This window comes from Colossoma macropomum, unplaced genomic scaffold, assembly GCF_904425465.1.
Source record: "Colossoma macropomum unplaced genomic scaffold, Colossoma_macropomum, whole genome shotgun sequence".
In the NCBI taxonomy this organism is placed as follows: domain Eukaryota; kingdom Metazoa; phylum Chordata; class Actinopteri; order Characiformes; family Serrasalmidae; genus Colossoma; species Colossoma macropomum.
Genome location: NW_023494809.1, coordinates 7,308,680 through 7,320,351, shown reverse-complemented (window position 1 = coordinate 7,320,351; position 11,672 = coordinate 7,308,680). Strand labels below are relative to the sequence as shown.

Genomic DNA, 11,672 nt, shown 5'->3' with positions numbered 1-11,672 from the left:
ACCAATATCTTTCAGATCCTATACTCATCTCATGTGGTCACCAACTGACCTTGGCAATGGTCTGGAGGGGGGTGTAAGAGCAGCGAACGAGTGAAGCTCTGATTCAGAGCTTCTAACTTCATTTCCATGGTGATTGTCTCTATGGCATTTAGCCTGAAGCTGATGGTGCTAGACACCGAATAGCGCCCCCTGGTGTCCAGCTGAACAGAGGATGACTGAAGAATGTCTCTACCAGAGGAGTCAAGCCATCTGATTTCAGGCTGAGGAAAACCATTGGACAAGGTGGCGGTGATATTGATGCTGTCACATGTAGGCTGCAAAGACAGGAGGGGTTCATCAAAGAGTGCTGAAAAAAAGAAAGAAGAGATTAAAGGAGAATTCATTCAAAGGCATCATTCAGAGAGGCCTGAAGTGAAAAGTTCTGTTCTCTAGTCAGACGTCTTCACGGTGATGGTGATAGACATCTGGAGAGTTTCATGCCTATTAAACTCTAATGAGAGTTTAAAACTCCCTCGCAGGGAGTTATTACATGGAACATTCACAAATACATTGCCTGATGTCTGTTGCGTAGTAGTATTTGCTCATATTAGACACTGTAACCTCTGGTTCCTTTCATCACCACTGTAAAGAGCTGGTAAGTTTTTCAATGCACCATTTCATATCAAATTACTCTGAATGACTTTGTTTATATCTCAATAATTTAATCATGTAGAAATTTTAAAAAAGGTTTCATTCCACTTTAAAATACAAAACAGTTTTATGATTACTGTTACATTATGATCACTTTTAACCCATGATTTTAGACATAGTCTGCTCCCAAAATCCTTTTTTGCCTCCTTTCATTGTTTCCTTGATCAAACTTAATCTAGTGTTTGCGCTGCTCCCTTAGTCAAATACAACGTCAAGGTACAATGAACAGCAAATGAAGATGGCATTATGGTATTATGTGTTCTTCTCATCATATTTAATCACCAACTGCTCTTCTGGGAAAACTTTCCAATACATGTTAGGAAATTTCTGCTGGAGTTTAAACCAAAAGTCAGTGAACTTTATCTCAAGTGAAGTTTATCTCAAAGATGGAATGTGGCCCTAGAAGTTATGCCCAAGAGTGGAGCAACAGAGTGCTCGCCTGAGCAGGGAATGACAGTGATAATGTCTTATATACTCTGTTATCTTGTCTCTTACATTAAAGACATACATGCACACACTGTTCAAAATGAGAGGTCAGCTCAACTCAAAATAATATAGTAACTAATTACATGGCTTTTCTTTAGCTGATTTAACTAGGACACAAGAGTTCACACAACTCAAACTTCTTGGTTGAGTTGAGTTCTGCAATGGTTGCAAACTGACTTGCAGGCACTGATGAAAGCTTCAATGGCAACAGCATGCTTGGTTTAACATTTCTTCTTTTTGAAAGGCTCTGTGCTATTTTGGTAATGTAGTCTTCCAAACATTAACTGAGATCTTACACATCTTATACAGATCTCATTTGTCTTCGGTTTGAGAAATGAGCAACAATTCGTTCTTTCCACCTGGGAAGTTTTTCAGAGTTATCCTGGACGTAGATAGAAGTGTCTAGGCTATGAAGGACCAACTGGGTAAACCAGTTTGCTACAGCACCACCCTGAGGCAGATCATTACTGCATCTCTAGTTAGTTAAAACCAAAAACAGCAGCTCACCGATGGTGGGTGAAGCGGCTAAACAGTGACCTCTCCCTGAATTTGTATATGAGCATCTATTTTTTCTAACAGACAGCATAACTGCATAAAAGTTTTATTTTCATAGACCCACGAGAAATTAGACTTTGAGATATTCAGGGGGTCCAAAAGTTTAATTAGGGGGTCCCAGACCCTCCTGTACTTCACACCTTGGTAACAGCACTTGATACAGTGCATTTGCAAATACCTGTATGAGAGGTCTGCTACCCAACCCGAGCCTGACGGGGCCTGTCAAAATATCAGGCTTTAGGCCAGTTGTTCATGTATAGCATCAGGCGTGACAGGCTCAGGTGTGCGTTATACCGAGTAGCAGTGCCAGCTCTACAAAATAAGCTGCTCAGGGCTCTGAGGCCGCCAGGGGGGCCCCCATACTACTTTTGAGTTATTACTGTACCATGATGTTGTCTAAGATGCTCAAGTGAGAGAAACTGGCTGGTATTTCTCAAAAAAGAACATACACATCTGGAGCTGAAAAACAGAAAAGAAAAAGAGAACATCAAGGGAAAAAGCTAAAGATAAAAATATATTCTGGGTTTTTATCACTGGTGTGTCATTATGCTGTTTGCTATCCGGTGTCTACCAGATGAGGATGGGTTCCCCTTTTGAGTCTTGGTTCCTCTCAAGGTTTCTTCCTTTTGCTCTTAGGAAGTTTTTCCTTGCCACTGTCGCCATTGGTGACGCTCATGGGGGCTTGGACCCGGATTTTTCTGTAAAGCTGCTTTGTGACAACACTTGTTGTAAAAGGAGCCATATAAATAAACTTTGACTTGACTTGACTTGTTTGGCTGTTAGTTGGACAACAAAGTAGTCAATCAGGGATCTTTCTCACAAAGCAGATTCAGTTTAGAGTTGTTTTAATGACTTTCTCTATTAATTCAGGTTTACATACTCAGGCTGTGGTTAATCCTCGTGCGTGTGCTCATGAAACATGATGTTTATGACGTACACCATTTATAATGGTCAGAAGCACCGTATTAGTGCTATAGTGATGTACCCCTGTAAAATCATAGAGAGAATCCAGGGTTAGAATGAATTTACTTAGTAGAACCCCAAATGGGCATTCATTAGCATCAAATCATCAGCAGTACACAAACTGGCTAGTTTTTCATAATATTAGCTGTTCGTGGTAGTCACTGTTACTAACAAGTCACTACATTTACAGTACATCAGCTAACCGTTTGTTAATTTATCTATTTGTATATATGGAAATGGGCTTAGTGTTACACTAGTGCTTAGTGCGGGCATGTAGAAGTGGTAGCAGCAGCAGTAGGAGTAGGAGGCTTGTGTTTAACTAAAGAAATATGCCTTTGACAAAATAAAGGAAAATCACTAAAAAGAAACTATTCAACAGTCGAACAAATCAAGGGCATCTTCACTGGTGAAACCTTATAAACTGGTCATTACATTAAATAACAACAAAATGATCACACACAGTGTAGCGCCTGCTTCACAGCTGCAGTTCGGACTCCTAATTTGGCAGTACCTGTCAGGCCTGAGTCTCAAAGTCGCTGTTACAGGTCGAATTCGGCCTTTAATTTTATGCCTGTGCAGACCAACGAGCTGTCTTTCCATGTCAGACCAGGAATCAAGGAGGAGCGTTCAAATTTGTATTCTAGGACATGGGATTATCAGATGAGTGCTGATAATCCCATGTGCTAGAATAAAAATTTGTATTTTGATTGTTGGTACAGAACAAGAGGCAAAAGAAAAGACATCAAGTTGATATTCACCAGAGGTGCTCAGCATACTCACCGGCCAATATGACCTTTAGCCTTCTGGTTGTACTATTCTGCTCATTGTTGACGTAGCAGGTGTACTCTCCCTCGTCGTCTGGCTGCATCCTGATTAACCTCAGCGATGCATTTCCTTCCAGTAACTGGTCCTTAAACAGATGTGTCCGCCCTCTGTAAGCCTGTCCCTGCCTGTCTAGCTGGTCTTGGCCAAGATAAAAGCTGTGGACCACCGTCTCCCCGTGCTGCCAGTTAATGATGAGGTTTGTTAGATTGAGGCTTTTGCTGGTAGAGAAAGAGCACTCCAGGGTGGCATTACCACCAGGTGCTGCCACAGCTGCCGGGGAAACTGGATGCTGCACTCTTCTAACTGTTGTGAGATTAAAACATCTTCATTTAAAAACAGCCAGAAAATGTCATTCTTTTAAAATTTGTACATTTTAAAATGTATAATTTATTATTTATAAGTACATGTTCAAGCAGGAATGCCACTGCTAGCACAGTAAGAGTGATGATTCTACTGTAAAATGTAAGCTGACTTAAAAAGTTTATTCTGATTAGTACTTTTACTATTATTATGAGTATCACCCACCATTGGGAGAGGCTTCTGGAATATGTGAACTCTTCTCTTGTAACTATACAATCTAACGGATGGAAGAAATTAAGCCTCCCTCCACACCCAATGGGAACAAATCCAGTATTGCATTACTGTGGATGTGGGTAGCTGTGACCAGAATTTCAACCCCATTCTCAGAGACAGAAGCCATTTTTCTGTGTAGAAATACAATGATTGCTTGTACAGTTTGCATAATCCTGAAAATCAGTTAAAGTTGGTATGGGCCCCTCTATGGCCTTGCAAACATATTTTTTATTTTTTGTTGGCCATTGGCTTCTACTTTAAGCATGTTTGAGGTCAGCAAGTTTTCTGCCCTTTTCTAAATACATAGAAACGCTTATGTGTGCTACAGATACAGTGAATAGAGATTAGGTTGAAAAATGTGGGAGTATTCCTTTAATGGATTTGCTTAAGAATTTCAGAAACAAAATCAAGTCTCGGTTCATTTTCACTTTGTTAGCTTTATGAACCCTAACAAGATCACATCCTCTGATAGCCTGAAATCTCTACTGATCTTGGCAAGTGTTCCTTCCCTGATCTTTTTGTGAAGGCCTTGATCTGTGGCCAAGAGTCCAAGACAGCATAACTGCACTCCCTCTCCCTCATCACCGAGCACGATGTTAGCTGAAGTAACAGAATTAGCAGTTAGCATGTTGAGCTGTCCAATGTTAGCGGCAGTCTGAAAAAGATAGGGTGGCTGGATTCATGTGACTCTGTGGAAGCAGGTGTTAAGGCTGACTTATACTTCTGAGATGATGCATGTAAACGTACCTGTGTTGCAACGTAGAGACGCAGTTCATGGGTAAGCATACTTCTCAGAGATCACATCATGTACATCTGAAAATTTATAGTGAAGACTGCAGGGTTGCCAGATTTCATTTCCAGCTAAAAAAAATTTTCAAAACCCACCGAAACACACAAAAAAAAAATCACCAAAAAATGTACAGTGTAAGGTAATTTTAACCATAATACAAAATAACACATCATTTAACCAACATGTTATCAGTAATAAGCATGTGAGAAAATAGAAAATGGGCAGGATCCTATTAAACAGGATCCTATTAAATCTATAAGCCCTGCTTATCTGCGGAGCTGCATGTCAGTCGAATGCTAGTTGGTTGTCCGGGTAGCGTTGGGGGCAGGACGAGACCCAATACTTAATACTCAACCTAAACTAGAATTAATGAGAAATGGCGGAGCAGAGCAGTTTGAGGAACTAATAGCAAAAAAAAGGTGAAGTTTCATATGGTCATACGCCCCACCTTTAAAACATTACCAAAAAAGTGAACTGAGTATTCATTCTTAGAAAAAAAGAGGAAAACGCAAGACTAGGACAATGTGACCCAAATTAAATTCAATTCAGATTGCGGAGCTGTTCTTTTCTTAAAAGTATCTGGGTCTGGGGAGAGGGCACAGAGCGTGTCCAGCTGTACAATCGCATTGGTCAACTTTAGTAGTTTTTCTTTATGCTGTCTATTTTGAAAAGAAAAATAAGAAATGGTCCGGCTTCCGGTTCACTGTGGGCTTGAGAACAGTCGTGTAACTCGAGGGCTCCCTGACAATTTGAAAATAAAACCCTAAAGACATCGAATATCAACATGGAAAGAGTGACCTTTGAACTATGAATAAGGGGGTTGTCACCAGAAGCAGGAGTATTGTGTATTCGACCCAGAATACTGAAACAACGATGCGACAAACTAGCCAAAGCAGAATAATTTTATATATTCTCCTAAGACCCATGAGATTTCTAAACTCTATACTAGACTGCTAGGAACTAAAAGGCCTCTCTCTTATTTTGGTCAGTGTTTATTTGTTAAAGGAATAAAGCACAGTCCAAAAAAGGAACTGGGTAGTAAATAGTACAGAGTGCAGCTATATAACATAGGAAACATCACAGAAAAGCTCAGTATTATTATTTGCCTTTTTCTAAATGCCTTACAAATTCCAATATCAAATTTGACTGAAATGACACACTGAGAAGTCTGTGCCACCTTAATGAAGACATAGATGTGGTTTGAAAGGGTTGAAAGATGTTTTCAGGAAGTATTTACAGAAATGATTTAGGTGAATATTAACTTCTAGTGTTTGTTAGAAATGTTAGCTTCACAGCTCCATTGCTAAAGACACAAAATTTGGATACCAATTATGTCTTGGCAACAAGAATACAATGGGGGGTAAGCAGAAAATTGTTTAAATTTTATATTTTGCTGAACCATTCCTTTAGATAGGTTCTTAGTCATCAAATGAGTATGGCAACTGATAACCAGGAAAACTGTACATAAATTGTCAACACATTACGTTCTATTCTGTTTGCGATAATACTTACTTTTTTAACTTGTGTGCATTATTTGACTACTGCCAGTATGTTGTTGTGGCACACAGACAAATCCAGTCAGGTTCTGGAACAAATATTTGTTTGCAAAAGAAGATACAGCTACAGTTAATTTAGTAACTTATCTAATAGAACATTTCATTGTCTAATAAAAACTCACTAATGATTTCAACTTTTGTAACCAAAGCTAAAGAACAAAGTATTAGAATGACTGCCACATTTTCCCCTGCCTACCAACATCTAGAAACACAGCTGTAGCTTCTGCAGCTGTATAAAAAAATAAGCTAGCTAGCTAGCGTTAGCTACTCAAATGACCTAGCTGCATAAGCTAGGTTAACTACTTTCAAATATTGTAAAATAATCATTAATTGTGGTACTTCGTTTCAAAGTAAAAATATGCTCCTGGCAGTTTTAAAATGAGCCTCGAGCTATTCATGTATGTGACTACAAGCTTAGATAAATATAGCTAATGTAGCTCAACATAGCTAACAGCTAACTTTTACAAATGAGCCCGCGCAAAAATCCAGGAATAGCTAATGTCAGAAAACGTGTGTTGTCATGATGAACCATCAGCATTAGCTAGCGAGCTTCGCTTTAATCAGGACCTTCACCATCAATCACACTGAACTGAGGAAAATAAAATGACCATTACCTTCGTTAATAAGGTTTTAATTTGCTATATTCAGCAATACAGACAAATCTTTAAATCTAAGTTAATGACGTGCAGCACCGACCGCTATGTTTCACGTAGTTAGCACGACTGTAACGTTAGCCTTAGAGCAAGACGGCTTCAGCAGCTGTATAAAATACTACCTAGCTAGCTAGCTAGCTAACATATACTCTCTGTTCATAAACAAACGATAATACTAAAATTTAAGATTTGTTGTAAGCTTAGTGACTCGTATATGGCAAAAGGTCTAACCTACCTAAAACGGCCAACTAACGTTTACTCACCTGGATCAATGTGGACAGGAGCGCTGTGTGCTGTGGGCGGCTCGCTGAAGACTTTCTCAAACGAGAACCTTCCAAATATGGAAATCCAGCCAAAAAAGAAATTAAAATTAAAACAATAAAATGTAAATGCAAACCTCTTTTTGCCATTTCTTTTTCCAAACATCTGTGCAAATATCCTGCCAAAACTGAAAATGAAATAAAATACCTACATTTGTAATTTCATTTTTCACATGAGCACGGGCCATTTGTGACAAAAATAAAAATTTAAAACAGCTATTTGTCATTTCATTTTAGTCCTTATTCTGGTATTTCATGGCCATATCTAAAATGGGAAAGCTAATAGAGAAAAATCCAAGCTTCACTTTGGCTTTTCTTCGTGAAATGCAGAATTAGTCAAACACCGTCAGACCAAACGGCCTCAGAGAAAAGGTATCAGACCAAACGCAGACTGGTCGAGCATGTAGTGGTTCGTGTAACTTAACAAACTATTATGTATCTCGATATAAATATCAGTATAACATTTCCAGTTTTTTCTGACGGTGTTTGGTCTGACGTTCAGTTTCACCAGATCTGAGTCATCACGATGGTTTTTCTAGAGACGTCGTTTAGCTTGAGGAATGATGCCGTTCTGACTCGGAGGTCTGAGGATGTCCTAAAATGTACCCCGTAGCCCCACCTAGTGCTAATTAACATATATTTGCATGTTGGTCAGTTTGAAAACGAAAACGAAAAGTCGGAAATGTAAAGTAAATCTCCAGCAGATGGCGCTGATGTTCGTTTGCCTTTTCATTCTGACACCTTTGCTGTTGATTTATCAGTTTTGCATTTTCATTTTCATTTTGTCAGATATGCAGCCGATTGCTGTGAAAAAGAAATAAGAACGTGAACACTGCATTTTGATTTCAGTTTTGACTAGTATTCTGCATTTCATGAAGAAAAGCCAAAGCCAAAGTGAAGCTTGGATTTTCTTTTCTCTATTAGCTTTCTCATTTTAGATATGGCCATGAAAAAACAGAATAAGGACTAAAATGAAATGACAAATAGCTGTTTTACATTTATTTTTATTTTTGTCACAAATGGCCCGTGCTCATGTGAAAAATGAAATTGCAAATGAAAATATTTCATTTCATTTTCAATTTTGGCAGGATATTTGCGCAGATGTTTGGAAAAAGAAATGGCAAAAAGAGGTTTGCATTTACATTTTATTGTTTTAATTTTAATTTCTTTTTTGGCTGGATTTGCCTCCCATATCCAAAGGGGCAGTGACTGGTGTCTGTTCAAATTGATATCGCGTCTTCTTTTAACCCGTTTGATACATCCCCCAAACCCACAGCGCTTAAATGACAGGACTGCCTTGCTGACAGTGGAAATGCAGTTGCAAACAGGATTGCAAATACAGTTTCATTTTGGCAGAGCCGGAGCGTCATGATGACGAAATACAATAAAATGGGTGTTTTTTTATGTCAGAGTCAGACCATATTAAGATAATGAAACGCTGCTTTTCTGTATTAAACGTTTCCAGTTATTATACACTGAAATTAAAACGCAAATAAAGTTGCATTCAAATTCGAATTGTGTCTTAAATGATGCACACTGCTATGAGATATGCAATTGTAAATACACCATTTAGCCCTTGCATTTAAATTTGAAAAAAGTCCAGAAAATATAGAAAAGCTGATGGCACCATGTGAAATAATGACAACCACACTCCATGTTATGTCATATGGCATGATCTTTGCACCATAAAGACAAGTGAAATATTATCAAGCTTCAGCAATCAACATCTAACATAACAGTAAGCCAAAACTATCTATATTTAACGTTTGGTATCTTTGAGAAAAGAAACATAACACCTCTGGACTGGAATACAGCTTTCTTTTTGTTTCTTCTTCTTCTTATTATTATTATTATAATAATTATTATTATTATAAGTAGTAGTTGTAGTTGTAGTAGTAGCAGTAGGCTAGAAGCAGTGGTACTGGTACGGTTATTATCACGATCGTTATCATTATTATTGCGCTATAGTGAAACGTCTATTGACGTTATTAACAGGTCACCAATGAACTGACTTTTTGAAACTGATTTTGGACGTCTGTTGACGCTCATTACATGTCCCCGACTGACCGACTACTTTTAAACACATTTTGAACGTCCACGGACATTCAACGTTTCAAACGGCCCTTCCCAGCTGAACTGCGAGTCTTCTACGAGGATGGGTCTCGGCTATACCAAAGTGCAGCGGAGGCCACAAAGGATATGATCAAGCGAGGATTTCAAGTAAAGCTGGTGGAATCACCCCCTGCACTGAAGGATGATATTGAAAGCCTGTCTTTCTGGCAAGTCATTGAGAAACGGAGTGGGCGAGGGAAAGGCAGACTACACAACCAATCGGAGGAGGACACACTTCCCCAATACAAAGAGAAACTGGAGAGCTTCAGACGGAGGTCACCAGTGCATGAGTGACTGAGTTTGTTAGTCGCTGCTGTTTTCTTATATACGTAAACATTTCGAGATATACTCCTCTGTGTTGTTTTTTTTCACTTGACATTAGAAATGTCGGGATTTTCTCTTTTTGCGGTAAAACCGGACAGTTGAACGGTAAAGTTGTACTGTTCTCCTCAAGGGTCCTCTCTCTAACGACGAGGGGTTTTCCCCTTACGAGGGTTGTCCTACACCTCAGAAGGTTCTTTTAAAACGAACCTCAACATTGGAAGCCATTGTGTTGACAGAGCTTGTGTGATTAATGATGTTCTCATCAATGTTGTTAGGTTATATTGCTTTATTGTTCATGAAAGCTAAAGGGGAGATGCCTAATGGTTTATTTTGGCAAACTGTGTTTCAGAGAAGGGGTGTTTACGATATTATAGAGGAGACTTAATGGCTAACACAGAATTGAAAGTTATTTCTTTTAATGTTAATGGAGTACTCAACCCTACTAAGAGGAGCAAAACTTTGACCAAAACGAAGAAAGGAGCATCAATTGTTTTTTTGTTTTTTTTTGCAGGAAACCCACTTGAGTGCTTCTGAACATGAGAAAATAAAACGAATGGGATTTTCAAAAATCTCTTTTTCCTCATATAAATCTGGTCACAGGAGGGGTGTGGCTATATTAATATCTCACTGTATCCCCTTTGAACAATTTATGGAAATTAAAGACAAAGAAGGGAGGTTCATTTTACTTTCTGGAAGAATAGAGGGTGTTGAATTAACATTATTGTATGTATATGGTACCCCCGGGTAGCAACCTTAAGTTTTACCAGAAAATGTTTGGACTAATGGCTGATGCATCAGGTATTTTGGTATGTGGAGGAAACTGGAATATTCATCTCAATCCGAAATTAGATTTCACAAACACATCCCAAAGAATAACACTACTGCACAAAAAATAAAAATGTTAATGGAGGAAATGGGAATAGTGGATCTTTGGAGGGACTGTTATCCAACTGGGCATGACTACACTCATTATTCATTCCCACACTTTTTTATTTATAAAAGAGACAGAAACAAAATACTACAATGTGATATAGGTAACCTCTCTCTTGACCTCTCTGATCATGCACCGATTTCATTGTCTATACTGCTTAATAACAGCCCTAGAAATAAAACATGGAGAATAAATGTAAGTATTCTCAACAGTCCCCAGTTCAAAGAGCAAATTAAACAAGAAATAAAAGTATTTCTAGAAGAAAATGATAATGGTGAAGTTGAACCTGAGATCTTATGGGATGCTTTAAAAGCAATTATTAGAGGCAAAATTATTAGTTACTGCGCTCTTAAAAAGAAGATACAGCAATTGAAACTAGTAGAATTGAATGTTAAAAGATTTAGAGATTAAACATAAAGAAAAACAAGACCCAAATATCATGTCAGAAATTCTTAAAATTAGGAATGAAATAAATATATTATACACTCAAGTAATAGAAAAAAGGTAGTATTTACTAGACAAAATATTATGAATCAGGACCAAAATCAGCAAAACGTTTGGCAAACTACAGAAACACCGGGCAGACAACACCATATATAAAATAAGAGACCCCAAATCGAAAAATGTGCTACACAAATAGGATGAAATTCAAACTGCCTATAAAAAATATGAAAATCTATATACACAACCACATTCCAAAGATGGGGAACAGATTGATGCATTCCTTAACTCTTGCCAACTACCTACTCTAACAGAAGAACAAAACAGAGATTTAAAAGCTAAGATAACAGCAGAGGAGTTAAGTGCAGCTATTTCACACCTTAGGTCAAATAAATCTCCTGGTACAGATGGATTTACAGCTGAATGGTATAGAGTTTTTCGGGCAGAGTTATT

The 11,672-nt window shown here is 38.2% G+C and overlaps 1 long non-coding RNA gene across 1 annotated transcript; it reads right to left on the bottom strand.

Moving 5' to 3' along the window:
* Positions 1–3,690: 3,690 nt before the first annotated feature.
* On the bottom strand, positions 3,691–6,624 carry LOC118798828. Its single transcript, XR_005006081.1, has 3 exons — positions 6,395–6,624; positions 4,840–4,953; positions 3,691–3,822 (listed from the first exon to the last, which is right to left on the bottom strand). It is a non-coding gene; the product is annotated as an uncharacterized LOC118798828 (long non-coding RNA).
* Between the last annotated feature and the right edge of the window lie 5,048 nt (positions 6,625–11,672).